Here is a 17208-nt window from a genome sequence, read left to right as displayed (position 1 = left end):
GCTTTTATTCTTTTTTTCCATCTTTTAAAAGTTTCTGATAATTTCAACATCTGGGTCATCACTAGATCTGGTTCCATCACCTATTTTATATTTTCACATGGCTCTTCTTTCTTTTTAGTGTGTCTTGTATTTTTTAAAAATTAAGTGCCAGATACTGTGTGTAAAGTCTTCCCAGGTGGCTCAGTGGTAAAGAATCCACCTGCCAATTCGGGAAACACAGGAGACGCAGGTTCCACCCCTGAGTTGGGAAGATCCCCTGGAGGAGGAAATGGCAACCTGCTCCAGTATTCTTGCCTGGAAAATCCCAAGGAGAGAGGAGCTTGGCGGGCTATAATCCATGGGGTCGCAGAGTCAGACATGACGGAGCATGCACATGCTACCCATTGTGTATAAAATAACATGGAACTGAGGTAAGTGCCCAAGATGAGAATAATTCGTTCACTAAAGGAGATCTGTTAACATTTGAAATGAGTTTGGTTTTGTGGTTGCTATAGTTTCCTTTAACATACCACAGATTTGAAATTCCCCCAATGATGAGCTCAGTTCAGTTCAGTTCAGTTGCTCAGTCGTGTCCAACTCTTTGCGACCCCATGAATCGCAGCACACCAGGCCTCCCTGTCCATCACCAACTCCCGGAGTTCACTGAGACTCATGTCCATCGAGTCAGTGATGCCATCCAGCCATCTCATCCTCTGTTGTCCCCTTCTCCTCCTGCCCCCAATCCCTCCCAGCATCAGGGTCTTTTCCAATGAGTCAACTCTTCACATGAGGTGGCCAAAGTACTGGAGTTTCAGCTTTAGCATCATTCCTTCCAAAGAAATCCCAGGGCTGATCTCCTTCAGAATGGACTGGCTGGATCTCCTTGCAGTCCAAGGGACCCTCAAGAGTCTTCTCCAACACCACAGTTCAAAAGCATCAATTCTTCGGTGCTCAGCCTTCTTCACAGTCCAACTCTCACATCCATATATGACCACAGGAAAAACCATAGCCTTGACTAGACAGACCTTTGTTGGCAAAGTAACGTCTCTGCTTTTGAATATGCTATCTAGGTTGGTCATAACTTTCCTTCCAAGGAGTAAGCGTCTTTTAATTTCACGGCTGTAGTCACCATCTGCAGTGATTTTGGAGCCTAGAAAAGTAAAGTCGGACACTGTTTCCACTGTTTCCCCATCTATTTCCCATGAAGTGATGGGACCGGATGCCATGATCTTCATTTTCTGAATGTTGAGCTTTAAGCCAACTTTTTCACTCTCCATTTTCACTTTCTTCAAGAGGCTTTTTAGTTCCTCTTCACTTTCTGCCATAAGGGTGGTGTCATCTGCATATCTGAGGTTATTGATATTTCTCCTAGCAATCTTGATTCCAGCTTGTGTTTCTTCCAGTCTAGCGTTTCTCATGATGTACTCTGCATATAAGTTAAATAAGCAGGGTGACAATATACAGCCTTGACATACTCCTTTTCCTATTTGGAACCAGTCTGTTGTTCCATGTCCAGTTCGAACTGTTGCTTCCTGACCTGCATACAGATTTCTCAAGAGGCAGGTCAGGTGGTCTGGGATTCCCATCTCTTTCAGAATTTTCCACAGTTTATTGTGATCCACACAGTCAAAGGCTTTGGCATAGTCAATAAAGTAGAAATAGATGTTTTTCTGGAACTCTCTTGCTTTTTCCATGATCTAGTGGATGTTGGCAATTTGATCTCTGGTTCCTCTGCCTTTTCTGAAACCAGCTTGAACATCAGGAAGTGTGAGCTGGATTTCCACTATTCTGGGTTTAGTGTAAGGCTTGGAGAACTGGAGGGTGGTTTTCTGTTTCCCTGCTCCACCCTAAGATTACAGCAGGATCTCTAGGCCGGCAACATTGAGACTGTCTCTTTCCATGTTTTTGATCCCCCCACCAGTACATGGCTATTATATGAACCAGTACAGGGCTTCCCTTGTGGCTCAGCTGGTAAAGAATCCACCTGTAATGCAGGAGACCTGGGTTCGATCCTTGGGTTCGGAAGATCCCCTGGAGAACAGAAAGGCTACACACTCCATTATTCTGGCCTGAAGAATTCCATGGACTGTATAGTCCATGGGATTGCAAAGAGTCAGACACGACTGAGAGACTTTCACATGGCTATTACCTGTTACAAGATACAAGTTTCACTGGGGCAGAGAAGGTTGCTCAGCTTTCCAGCTCCCATCTCCGTCTTAGGCAGGCTGTATGCACCTCCTCCAGCGGCGGACAGTCTCTGCCTCCTATTCAGCGCAGGGTCTAGAGCACAGGGAAGTTCCCAAATTCTACTTCAGTGTTGGTGGGACCATCTTAGGTGTGAGTGAGTTTGGGTAGATCAACCTGATACAGTTGAAGCTGGTCTATTTACCCTTTACCCTTACTTCTTTGGCAGAACTTTCCCAGAGTCTAAGTTAAAAGCTGAGTCTTTCCTCCTCTTTGGTGAGACTTCACCCCAATTTTTTGTCTCCTTAGCATCATAGGACTAATTCTCTTCTTAGTTATTTTTTAAATCTTCTTAGCAATTGTTTGTTTTTTTTTTTTAACTCGGTTTCTCTGTGTTTTGTCCTGAATTTAAGCCTCTAAGAAATCAGAAAATGCCTTTAGGGAAAAATTGTACACAGCACATTGGTCTCCAGTCTGTAGCTCTCTTCTCCTAATCATGGCTCCTCCTAGCATAGCTGTTTAATTAGTTCTAAACTCCATTTTTGTTTCTCCAGCTCAAACTGCCACAAACTGGAGAAGCTGCTTTTGCTATACTTCTGTGTCCCAAACCTTGACTAGGCAAACACCCTGAGGGAAAAACACAGCTGCGAAGGCAGGGCTCACCTCGTGTATTTTCCTTCTCTCCGGGACCCTGGCCCCTCGGGTCTCGCCTGCACTGGTTGTGCTTCAGTGCCTTCAGATTTTGTTTTGTTTGACTTTGCATTTTGTCCAAGTTTTGTAGTTATTCTCTTGATCTCATTCTATCAACTCTGTTACAGCCAGAAGTGAGACACGTTTCCTATTTATATTCTAAACCCTGGTCCCGAACGATCAAGTCTCGGTGAGTCTTATGAGACCCTCTTAATTATCTTGTGTTCAAGGCTCATATGCACCCTCTTACTCATAATTTGTGGATTGACGTATATTTGAGATCACATTATGGTAGCATTATTGTTCTGTAAATTTTGGTTGTTTAGACAAAAAAGATCATGTCATTATATATGGTAATTCTAGAAGAATTGAATATCTTGATATTATTTAATCTAGTATGTTTGTTTTACCAAAAGGGCAGAGAGCCACAGATTAACATCATCATGAAGAGCAAGCCTTCACACTTAAAATTCAGATCAGTGTACAGGATTCCTATTGGAGTTTAATTTACACTTTGAATAAGACAATGTCCTTAACAGAGGACACTCATGGAAAGTTAGATAAATACATAACTGATTTAAAGCAATACAGTAGTTGAACAATATATAGAAAATAAGTACAGTAATACTTGAATCTAGGTTAATCCAAAAATTCCCTTGAAAATGAATTTTAAGCTTGATTGCAGATAGCTGGAGTGATAGTAAACTGTGTTGGTGGAAGTGAATAGGTAGAATATTCCAGGGGTGAAGGACATTTTAAGCTAAAGACGGTTGGCAAATAGCAAGAAGATGAAACATTATGGTAGAAATGGAAGTGTATTAGTATTAAGCAGTTTTATAATGTCTACGGAAACAGGAAAGATATGAAAAGGCATATAATCTGAGTTTATATAAGCTAAGTCATGTAGGATGGACTGAAAGGAGGAAATGACTGATATTGAATGATCCTTTTAAGGGAGTTGTAGTATGGTCACCACCTAAATGAGGTAGTGATGTAGACAAAGTGGAAGGATTTAATTAATACTATTACTTGTGGACTCTTTCAGTGGAATGGATGGAGCTGAAGATAGGGAAGAGTTTAAGAGAATAAATATAAGGAAATCAAATACCATTTAAAAAAACGCTATTTAAGGTGGTTAAACTGAGGAAGTGACAAACTGTTCTTGCAGATAATATGGTAGGATGGAATTTCATGACAGGGAGGATAAAATATTTGGGTGCTGTCTTTGTCTAATTGAATTTCAGGGGGTGAGTCTCTGTTTGAGATTAATAATTAATTTTTGTTGAATAATTGCTACATGTAAAACATTGCAATAGTTATAGAGCTATTTCAGATCGTTTTTGGTCTCAAAGAATGTATAGTCTGATAGGAGTGATGAGATAAAACAGTTTCTCCACCATGGGAAAAAACAGTAGAAAATGACAATTTCAGTTCCTAGCACATAGTAGGTGGATGCTGAATAAAGGTTTGTTGAATGAATGAATGAAAGGCATAGAGAGGCACATATAAATACAAGAGTTGAGAAGAAAATCTATATTTGGGAAAATTTTAAGAAAGGCTTTTACACAGAATATGACAACCCAGACCATAAGTGTCTGACAGTATTTAGATAGATTTCAGGGAGAGGGTAGTTCCAAGTGGAAGTAACAGTGTCAGGAAATGGAAGATAGAAAGTTCAGAGTGCAGAGAGAGCAAGGTGAAGTTGAAGCCTGAGAGAGGAAGCTATGGGAATAAAAAGTTGAGAAAGTAGGCTGGCAAAAAAAGTCTGGAGGGCCTTGAATGCTCAAAAGAATTTGGAGTTTATTCAGTAGGTAATATTTGGTGTTAGAAAGATACTGTATAGACAGTAAAATATTTGAACTGCTTGAGGATATATGGTTAGAGGTATAAAGAAAAATTATATGAAAGATGGAAGAGAGGAAAGAAAGAAACAGTTTCATCCAGGTACACTTTGCAAATAAGAAGTTCCTGAAAAGAAAACAGGAATAGAATTAGGGATCAAAGACATTCATAATACAAAGGTATAGATATGACCCTCCTTCAGTGCTAAGACTCTTGCCAGAAGGATTGATGCTTGAGCTTGTACATGTGGAATGGAATTTATTTACTAACACAGAAAAAACTCCACTATATCACTAGCACTTAATTGTGCTATGCAATGTGAAATTCCTTATTGAATCTTTTCAGAGGTAGTAAGTAAGAAGAGTTAGGAGGTAATCCTGGCAAAAGTAGTCTATATTCACTGTCTATTTCTGGATTTTTCTCTCATTATAGTAGAAACTGCTCTCATTAAAGTCATCATGGACTCTTTAGTTGCCAATTCCAATGGCACTTAGCTCCAAACTATCTCCTCTGGGAAGCCTTCCCTAATCTCACAGAGAGGACAAGGTACCCTTTCACCTGTTCTACCAAAGCATCCTGAGCCTACCCCTGTTATGGTACCTATGATACTGTGTTGTAATTATTTAGTTTTGTCATTCTCTCTGGATGTGATTTCCATGATAGAAACTGTATCTTATTCTGTATCCTCAGTACCTAGGATGGTGTTGTTTGAATTAATGATAAAAAAATAAATAATAATGCCCCCTCTATTACCCATTTCAATTCTTTCATGAAGATATACTTTTAGAGAAATACTGAAACCTTCCAAATATAATCAGCAAAAATATCCTCTGAGAATACTACTTTTACCTTCACTTGTACTGTAAATTATGTGCATGATATTAAATAACTAATTTATTAACAGGGCTTAGATGTTTTACATTTTACAGTTGTCTCTTGTGATCTATCCCTTACCCATTGCCACAGTACATTATCCATAATTCTTGTGACTCTATCATGATTTCATTGGTTAAGGACATTTTAATTTTAGCTAAATACTTTAAGGGAGAAGGCAATGGCACCCCACTCCAGTACTGTTGCCTGGCCAGTCCATGGGGTCGCTAAGAGTCGGACACGACTGAGCGACTTCACTTTCACTTTCCACTTTCATGCACTGGAGAAGGAAATGGCAACCCACTCCAGTATTCTTGCCTGGAGAATCCCATGGATGGAGAAGCCTGGTAGGCTGCAGTCCATGGGGTTGCACCGAGTCGGACACGACTAAAGCGACTTAGCAGCAGCAAATACTTTAAAGTATCTCCTATGGTCAGTATGTTCTAATTGGTGCTGGATATAAGAAGATAAAATTAGAATTAATAAAAATTATACATTGCATGAACAAACTCATTATTATTTCTAATTTCATCAGACACGGCTTTTTTTCTAGAAATGGAGTTCATGGTCGGTAAAGACGCTCAGTATTTTATTATTTTGTTTTACCACACCCTTATACCATTAAAACATAATATGTGAAGACCATTCTTGTCTACATTTTTATAAATACAGACATGCACACAACCTTTTTAAATCCAATTTTGCAAATACTTTGGGATTCATCAAAATTGACACATGTGGCAGTTTGGAATTATCTTTGGTTCTTTCTCTTCCTTTTGCTCCTTTATTTTTGCCAAAGTGTTTCTCCTTATCATTTACAAAGTCCACACTTTTCATTGTTTTTTGTTTGTTTCTGGTTAACATCTGCCTCTTCAGTCTTATACTTCACTATTATCACTTCTCCCATGATCTTGTTTGTCTATCATTTTGACCATTTTACTGCTGTAGAAGATCTTTTGGCTGTCTTATGGTAGTAGTTTTTTGTTGTTTCATCACTAAGTCATGTCTGACTATATGAGACCCCATGGACTATTGGGTTGGCACTTCCTTCTCCAGGGGATCTTCCCAACCCAGGGACTGAACCCATGTCTCCTGCTTAGCAGGTGGATTCTTTACCACCAGGGAAGCCTGCATCTTATGGTACGACCATGAATAAATAATATACTATACAGGCATCTATATATGCCATGAAGAGGTGTAGCGCTATTATAAGAAAATTTGTATCAAACTAGTATCTAGTATTGGAGAAGGTAATGGCAACCCACTCCAGTACTCTTGCCTGGAGAGTCCCATGGGTAGAGGAACCTGGTAGGCTGCAGTCCATGGGGTCGCTAAGAGTCAGACACGACCGAGTGACTTCACTTTCACTTTCCACTTTCATACATTGGAGAAGGAAATGGCAACCCACTCCAGTGTTCTTGCCTGGAGAACCCCAGGGACGGCGGAGCCTGGTGGGCTGCCGTCTATGGGGTTGCACAGAGTCGGACACGACTGAAGTGACTTGGCAGCAGCAGCAGCAGCAGTATCTAATATAGTGTGAAGTCCAAGAGAAACAAGGATTTGAGTCTAAGAGGTAAATTAAAGTATTCCAGTTGTCCACTCATTATTATTCTGAGTTTATAATTTCCATGAAAAAGCAATAAAAATTACGAATTCAAATAGCAGTCATAGTATATAATCAAGTGCTAACAAGTGGTAGAAACTAAGCTTCAATAAATGTCATATGAGGGTTGGTTGGAACTAGTAAATGTAGGCAGGGCTGAGGAGGAGAACAATGATGGCTTGATTTGATATTACTTGTGATAAATGTCCTAACGCCCTAAATGTATTATTCATATATCCCATTTTTAAAAAAACATATTTATCAAACTAATTTCAATGTTATTGTTTAAATGAAACATACTATATAATAAGGAATGTGTGACTGCAGGAATCTGTAAATGTTTTGTTATTAATTTTTTGATAAGAAATTTTCAATTTAATAATGCTGAAGATAGTTATTTTAAGTAGAATTGAGCAATGTTAATTTAAAAATCTTATGTGTATATTTTAAATGAATATCTAAGTTTATATTCAAATTTAGTTTGTTATTTTTTTCTTAACTTAATAAAAGATAATGAAAGGGGACTTCCTGGTGGTCCAGTGGTTAAGACTCCGTGCTGCTAATGCAGGGGGCACAGGTTTGATTTCTGGTCGGGGAATTATGCTCCCATATGCAGTGTGGCATGGCCAAAGGATAAAAAAAAAAGAAGAAAAGTTATTTGAATAATTACAAGTTTGTTGGTAGATACTATCAAAGAAAATTTATGTATTCATATAAGCAGAATTTTTTAAAATGAAAACTTAATATTTAAAAGATACTCCCTTTGCTGCTTATAAACTCATCTGCATGAGGGTGGATAGCAGCTATGGAAGCTTTGCTTTTACTTTTAAAAAGCATTGGTGCATCTATGGATTTAAATACATTGAAAGCAATACCAGACTATGCAAACAGACTGAAGGAAAAGAGAGGTCGAAATTAGTTCTTTCAAATACATCTTCTCATCATTCCTAATGTACACTTTTCTTCTAATTATTCTTTACTTCGAATAAAGTATGAACAATGCATACATGACAATGCTTCCTAACAAGTGAACCTTAGAGAAGATTTTCAGGAAATAAAATATCCTTTACAATGTACCATTTGTTAAAACAACATAATGAACAATAAGACCTGCAAGCATAACTGGCTATATATTTAACATATTTAATTTTAAATATCAGAATTAATATATTACATAAAACCACTCATACCTAAAAAGGCATAATTGTTTGTCACAATTATTTGGATATACTTCTAAGATTAAGTTCAGGAAAGCAAGGTTTGGAATGTGAAGAGTTAAAAAACGCAGAGCAACAGTAACCCCATTTAGATAAGGGAATAGAGGGGTGGGGCAAAGGGAACAATGCACTAAAGTGCTTTTCTTTCACAGATCTTGGTTCAAATTAAGGTTAAATTCCACAGGAGGATATGTTTTCCCCATACGGAGTCTTAAAGGACGTGCCTTTGTTTCCAACTTCCCAGAGAAGATATATGTTAACACAAACAAAGCATTTCATAATAAATTTAACTTTTATAGAGTGACTAATGCCCTGTGGAGATAAGGTAGACTCTCAGTCACCTGTGTTTAATCCAGGCTGAAGAAATTACGCCAAGGGCACACTGAGAAAATTCTATTCCTTTGGAGAGAATGGCAGTAACTTGGTAGGGAGCAGAAAGGGTCTTGATTTTAAGTCTCATTGGAATGACTCTTCCTTCCTCACTGTGAACACAGTTTAGCATTTATGTACTTTGGAAGGACAAAGAGGTGAGGTAAGCCTGCCAAAATTTGAACCTGGATTTCTGGGAACCTGTTAGTAGGTCAGCTGTCATAAATGTAAGAGAAGCTGCGAAGGAGCGGCGGATCCTAGATAGTTGGAAGTTGGACTACAGCTTGGTTAAAGCCTGCATACTTTTTCTTCTTCTAGATCTCCAGTTAGGTGACATAGTGTTTAAAACGCCACGGAGGACCACTATCATTCAATCAAACCAGCCTTTGGTGAAGAGCTGGGGAAGAGGTGGAACAACAAAGAAACAAACAACTCTTTCTGCTAGAAATATTTATACTTAGCAGATAGAAAGAGGTTTTTCAAACATTAATTGGGGTCTTATTGACAATAATTTAGCAATCTATTTCTTCCAAGAAAGACAAACTATTTCTGTAAATAGTGCTTTTCTTTCATCTCCCATTTTCTTTCATCTGCACATTATTCTTTATTGACTAGATGCCTAATTCTTATCATTCTTGAAAATATCTCTGAATTTGTGTCTAGATAATTCCCTCATTGATATATCATCCCTTTCCCATGTGATTTCAATACTGACTTCAATTGAGGATGTAAAAATTAGTTCTATGGCATGTAAAAAAATTCCATTTTTCAGAGAGAGACGTGTCAAATATCATATTGTATACATTTATTTTTTATATTTATGAATTCATCCTTGATGAGAGGTTTAGGAAATCTATAGAAAATTTAAATAAAATGGAGTAACATTTTCCTCTAACATTAATCAAAAAAGGAGACATTCACATAGAAAAAATTTCATTTTAAGTTGCTTTATGAGAACCTTGGAAACATCTCTTTAGTTTATCAATCTGCAGGTCACTAATATAGATTCCAGACAAAGTTCTTATCATCATCTCTGATCATAGTTTCTTTATAGTGCTCAATTTCCTTCTTGTGCTCTAAATTAAATTTAAAAAATAAACTTCTTTAATCTTTGTATGTTAGCCAGTGACTAACAGAAGAAAAGTTTTCTGGTCTTAGAGTGTTGGACAAGAGTAAAGAGGTTTATCTTCTCAGGCTAAGTAATACCAAATCCAAATTTCAGAAATCAATTAAATTCAGAAAGGAATATTCAGAAAGGAATACCACAAGGGGGCAGGTGAATCCAGGCTAGGTCCTAGGTGAGAGGGTCTCAGTTTTAGGAATTCTGGTCAAAGGAGGGAGAGGATGAAATGAAAACCAGCAACAACTCTAAAGAGAATATTTCTCCAGGAACTTCAGCATTGTGTCTGTGTCGTCCAAGTAAAACTTTATTTAAAATGTATCCAGATACATTTTCTTATCATATACCAAGAAAATGAATTAAAGAAACCAAACCAATGTAGTCACACGCTGCAAGTGCCTGCTGTATACACAGAGGCCAATAGCATGCTTTTATCAAGAAGAGAAAAGTTATACACAAACTGAGAAGAAATCCAAAATTTACTACAGAGCAATTAGGGTATTCTTTGAAAATAAACTACAACCAGAGAAAATCTATCAAATTATTAAAAAGATATGAAAAGAAACTTTGCCTCAAAGTCATCTGAATGATCAACAATTTCATAACAGAGGCATAAACTTTGAATAATAGAGGAATACCAATTTTTTTCCCCCATAGAAAAATTGAGATATTAATTTCAGACATTTTAGGAAAAATAAAAGCTGCTGCTTAAAAGAATCTGCTTTGATTTTCATGAGAAACTAAACTTAGTCTACCAATAGGAAGCAAAATTAACAGAAAACTAGTTCTCCTAAACAAATATTTTTAAATTGACATTAGACATCTCCCATGAGAATGTCAATGACAATATCATCAGTCACCAACATATATATATATATATTAATATGTACCTTGTATGCAAAGTAGCCAGGATTAATTCTACTTGATAAAACTGGAACCTTTTACTAATAGTCTCCTTTTTATACTTCACATTTAGTTATTTGGTGGGGGTAGATAGTGGATTATTTTATCTTTTATAGATAGTAAAATGAAATGCATAGATCATTGTAGCATAAAATATAATATATAGCATAAAAGACTATAATATATAACATAGTATAAAGTATACAAGATTTATCTCATAACTGGTAGATTTATTTAGTTTCTGATAAAAAAGCTCTTTGAAGTGAGCTTTTAAGTAGCTTCTCTTATTTATGATAAAATTAACTTTATATTTAGGCCTCTACAGTAATTTTTTATAGTAACATTTTAGAAGTCACTTCTTCTATTACAAATCTATTGACTGATGAAGTCATCTCCTAATAGACTTTAGGGAAATCTAGGTGTTAGAACCTGGGGGGCCAAGTTGAGTAATCTTTCTGTTATGATTTATTTGGTTTTGTCCTACCATAGAACTTAACACTGGCCAAACTATTATTAAGCTTATTTTTATTTTTTATTTTTTTTCTTTTTTTAATTTAATTTTATTTTTAAACTTTACAACATTGTATTAGTTTTGCCAAACATCAAAATGAATCCGCCACAGGTATACCCGTGCTCCCCATCCTGAACTCTCTCAAATATAAATTTTTATGTCACCTTAACAAAGTCTATTTTTCTCAAATTCATTCTTCTCTTTGTGTGTATATACACATATACATAATACATGCTCATACACATAAACTCATAAACACACATACATACATGATGCAATCTGTTGGTGGTATTTTAGGTTATCCTTTCTTCTCTTCTCAGTCTGTCAATTAGCTTCCTCTTCCCCTCCTGTCTTCATCCTAAGTAATTGCAGGATCCTCAGAAGTTTTGTCACCTAAAGGACATGGAAGCAGCCTCTGCGATACTTAAAAATAATAATGCTTTGATTTGTCAATGTGAGAAGTTGGATGGCTTTTAAAAGCTGACCAGTCAGGGCTATTTGCACATAGTAGACATTCAATAAATATTTGTTGATTTGATTTATTCTAGGGTAAAGACTGGGTTACAACTCTTTTTTTTCTTCACTGATATGCTATGATTTAGCCTGTGTACAAATGAGTTTATGAGTAAACATTAATGGTCATGGTCATTGAAGATGTTTTAGAGGGAAAAAATTCTAGATCTGCAGGAGTTAGGAATAGCAATGATGGGAGTATGTTTAATAAAACACTCCAAGTAGTTATAGAATAGATGATAGACACCATAGATAGGTTCTAACTGAACTGCATTCTGACAAATTATTTGAAAACAAAGTAGCTACTTCATCATTTTTGACTCAATCACATGTTGAGGGTTTAAATTTTTGACTCTATACAATAAAGCAAAGGACCTTTTCATTAAAAAAAATTAGGGATAGTATTTTGGTGATGAAATTTAGTGAGCACATTAAAGCTGTGTAATATTTTCTTTGGTATATTCTCCTTTGTGAGAATCACAAAAGTGTTTATGCATGTTTTATTGACAACTGAGAGGTCGTAGAATAAAAAATGAGAACATTTCTCAAATTTCAAGTAACTTTTAAAGAGTTAAACTCTCTACTCCTATCCTTCAAAAGAGCATAATTGATTTCCTCTTTTGGTCACTAACAGCAAAAACTGTTTCTGAGCTTACAACATGTTAATTTTGGCTCAAGGCAAATGTACAACAGCAAGGTTTATGATAAAATCTGTCAAAACATTAACCATGATGGCACAAGCTTCAGCTCTTAACAGCAACAGGGAAGCAGAAGTTTAGGAATAGACACACAGTTGTACATCTAGCTCTGAAAATGCCTGCCTGTGTCACATTATGAAACTTATTCAATTCCTTTTTTCTCATTTCTAATGTGAAAGTTCTATAAGGTGATTATCTGTTTTAATTAACTGGTTTCAAAGAGATGAGAGATCCTAGGATTAAAGATATAAATCTAAGTAAAAAATTACTAAGAGGACTTCAGATGTTCAAGACAAAAGCCAAGATTCTATAGCATTTTCACTTCTTGTCTGATGAGTTTCATGAAAATTAAGTCTTAACATAAGTGGTGTCTTACCCTTTTTGCTACTTTAAGACAAAGATGATTCATTTGGCTATGTACCAGCATTTGAGCACTATAAATTTTTACTTTTTCAACATGGTAGACAATGTTGGTAGTTTGGGTTTACTATTCCTTGGTGAGGAAAGAAGCTGTATTTCCTAGAAAATTATGAACAAAATAATGTTATCAAAAGTGAGCCTCTCTGCTGACAGCCAATTATAACCAAGACAGTTAACTTTGTGTGTGAGGTATATATAAGAAACAATTTCAGAGAAGGGCATACTGTCTTGAAAAATGTAATTTGATTAGACACAGCTAGCAAAGATTTATGAAAGTCTTCTTTAGGGAATTCAAAGGTTTTCAGTGTGTTAATGTCATGGTCATACAAGTAGTATGCAGTGAATATTCTATGCTTAAGCATTTCAAAAAGCCTTTGATATAATTAACTTATTTATTGAAGAAAGGTAGGTATTTTTTAAGCTTTAGGATCTTCACTCAACAAGGTTCATGATGAAAATTGGTGGAGACTAGAGATAAAATTAGTAACTAAATATAAATTTTTGAAGCTCTAGCTTGTGGGTAATGTTCACACACAATTTAGTTTTGCTCTCAAAACTATATCTTAGAATAGGGCTTAGGTATTGAAAGAATAATAAAGCACCAGAAAATAAAACATCAGGAAAACTTAACAAAATAATTGGAATTCAGAAGACTTCAGTTACTTTTAGGAAATAAGGAATTATTGAATTTGAAATCATTATTTAAAGTAGTTTGAAGCAATATCAGAAAGCATCTGAGAATGCCCTGGTTTATACACTGCTTGCCTTCTTCTTTTTGCATTCTAACATACTTGGTTCCAGAAAACAACTTAGTTATTACTGTTGTTCAAAAAGATTTAAATGACCTCTCTTGTGGTCTGGAAATTTTGTGTAAACATCGCAAGACAATAAAACCTCATCTTCACTTTATCATGGAGTGAAATTTCAAATGTTGGATTGTATGGGACCAAAATTGAACAATAATGCAAGAAATTCTGATTAAAAAACAAATCTAACCAAATAAAACAAGCAAATACCCCTCCACCCCCAAAACTCTTCACTTTAAATCGATTATGATAAAAAGTTAAAATCTTCAGGTAAACCCAATGTCTCACCTGGTAATGGGGCTAGGTGTTAGATAATTTGACATAACAGTATATTTTATCAGCACTATTTTTTAAAAAGGTGCTCAAATCTTAATCTTCCATTGCATGTATTTTTTAGAAAGACAGATTACATAGATGTTTATAAAAACAAAAATATAGTTTGAAAATTTAGGCTTCATTATTAACAAAAATGATTAAGTATTTACCTGTGCAAAGAAATACAAGACTGAATTTTTGACTTCCAGAAGCTATATGCTAATGGGAGATAGTACAGGGATAATGAAACAAGATGAAACTTATTAACTGCCCTAATAGAGATGAAGGAAGACCTATAAATTATACAGAAAAGAGACTGACTTCTACTTGGTGGTGGGGTAGAAGCGGGGAATTAGGGAAAGCTTCATGTTAGGAGGTGGTATAAAAGTGTTCTTGAAAGATAAATTAGGTTAAACTTGTGAAGGTGACTTTGACTGAGCAGAGGACTAAAAATGGCAAATGAATTAAATAATAACAGTACAGAGTAGGAACTAGAATGGAGAGGAGCACAGGGTCTAAGGTATTAGTATGAATGAGTCACTTTCATTAATTTTATTGCTATCCAAAGAAAAACAAAATAACATATCAAAACTTTAAAGTATGATTTGGGCCCTTAGTTCTTTTAGAAAATCCAAAAATGGGTCCAGAAAACTTTCCTAAAACCTAAAAAAATAAAAAGCACACACATGCTCACTTCATTGCTTCTAGAAATGATAAAACCACTGTTTGTCTTATTGCAACTTAAAGACAATAATATCTGTAATATTTAGACTTACAGTACACAGGGTAGCTATAATTCTTGAAAAAGTTGTTACAATTTTTATAAAAGGAGAAATAAGTAATTATATGATATGCTTGAGGTCTTCATTGAAAGGAAGCTTCTGATTTCAAAAGATTGTCTTCACTTCTATTTCACAAACAACATTACATATTCACGTTCGTCTGTCATCTAAATAAAAGCAAGAATTACTCTTTGTAGTGTGACCACAACTTAAGAAGATAAGATGCAAAAAGCAAATCTAATTTTGTAAAGTGGGAAGACTATGATGTAAGACATTACTAATTAGTGTGCATACACATTCAAGCAGAGTGATTCTTCAAAGCAATAACACTGAGACATTTTATGTAAAATTATTATATCGCTGTTCAAACTATATTTGAATTTTCTCCTCTAGAATTATCTTCAGAACTTGTTTTTAAGTTGGAAAAAAAAATTCAGTCACCTGGCTTTTGTTTCAAAAAAAGTATGTTTAGAAGCAAAATGAAGCTTAGAGATTTAAAATCAAACCTGTCTTTAAGAAGCCAATGTGTACATAATCTATATAGTTTGAGAAACATTCTTTGTTTCAGGAGGATCTCCCTAAGCAACAAAAACTGTTGGCATGGAAGAAAAGTCCACACAAGACAAAGTCTATTTGACTGCTGCATTTGGCAGCTCTTACCTTTGCAAATATTATGTAATTTTGGTTTCTCAATTTTATGCAAAGTTCCTAAGTTTTAAAATAGGCATACATTTTGAAACTTCCATTTTTTTTTCTTTTAAATAAAAGCCACTTCTTAATTTAAGCTTCCTTAGGTGCTACCTTGGTTTATTTTTATTTTTTCATATATATCATAAAGGCTACTTTTGGGCGTGGTTCAGTTGGAATAGACAGGCAGTAGCATCTTACTTTCCTAAACACATAGCCTATGGTTTTATTTATAATGCCAGAAATGTTGACTGCTGCTGTTTTCTAAGTCTTACCTTACATGGAACCAGTGTTAAAAGTTCGTTAGCTAGAGCTTAACAACACAATGGCTGAAGGAATGGGGTTACCACACAAGTGTTTAAATTCCATGCCGGATCCCTAGCTACAACAGAGAAGAAAGTTCAAACAACAAAAACAGAGTTGCAAGGTCTGAACTTGTGTGTCACGGATACCTCTTACTCATCACCAGGCAGCTCTTATTCAGGGCAACCAAGCCCTCCCAAGCAACATGGTTAATTGAATAAGGATTCTGAACCTTTTGGCTGCAGATAAACCAAAGTGGCACATGGCTCATAACTCAAACGTTTCATTTTAGGCAGCTGTTAGTTTTCTTGCCCAGGCTAATTTGGATTATTCAATCATTTTCTTTTCTTTAATGAAAAACTGCTTGTAGTTACTGGTGGGGACAAAGAGCTGCAATTATGGATCTTGGAAGGTAAATTTATTACCTACTCATTTTAATCATGTATACAAGTGATACTAAATTCAGAACATTTTATTAGCAATATAATTATACCTGTGTGTGTGTGTGTGTGTGTAAATTTAATAACATTCAGCCCTGGCTACTGTTTCCTACTACGAAGGACCTGGAACCTCCCATACTGAACAACTAAAAATGTTGTACAGAAAATGAGAAACATCTTCTTAAATGCATCATTACATTGGCAAGTAGGTAAGGAATACATAGAGTAAATCTAAGTACAACTGGGAACCCTTAATGGTATGTGAAGCATGAAGGGCAAGGTTTTTACCTTAAGAGCATTTGACTTATGATCGAGGTGAGGTTGAGCTCTGGTTTTCCATGGCCTCCTAATGGAGCAGGGGACAAAGTCCAGGGCCCACACACGAAGAGAAATCTTAAACTCAGACTATGAATAGAAGATAGAAAAAAAAAATCCCTTATGAATTTTATCAACACAAGCTAGGCTTCATATGAATTTTCATCCCAAATTATTTAAGCAGCCCAATAAAATTCAAATTAAGCTCTTAAAGTATGCTAAGGCCTGTACTTATTCCCAGGCAGAAGCAAATGCAAAGCCTCTATGAAGGAATCTACCTTCAATTAAGGCGTGAAAACTCCCATAGGAACTAATTCTAAGACATATAAGCTCATATTCACGAATCAGTAAACATCAAAAGAGGCAAGTTAAATGTAGCTAGCAGAAATAATATTAAAATTGGAGCAATAAATATTTGAGATTGTAAAATAGTCAAAAGTATAGAATTGTTGTTCTTGTTTAGTTGCTAAGTTGTGTCTGAGCCTTTTGTGATCACATGGACTGCAGGCTTCCAGGCTGCTTTGTCCCTGCAGTTCTCCAGGCAAGAATCCTGGAGTGCGTTGCCATTTCCTTCTTCAGGGGATCCTCCCAACCCAGGGATTGAACCCATGTCTCCTCCATTGGCAGGTGGATTCTTT

This window comes from Bos javanicus, chromosome 21, assembly GCF_032452875.1.
Source record: "Bos javanicus breed banteng chromosome 21, ARS-OSU_banteng_1.0, whole genome shotgun sequence".
Taxonomy (NCBI): domain Eukaryota; kingdom Metazoa; phylum Chordata; class Mammalia; order Artiodactyla; family Bovidae; genus Bos; species Bos javanicus.
Note: the sequence above shows the minus strand (reverse complement) of the source record.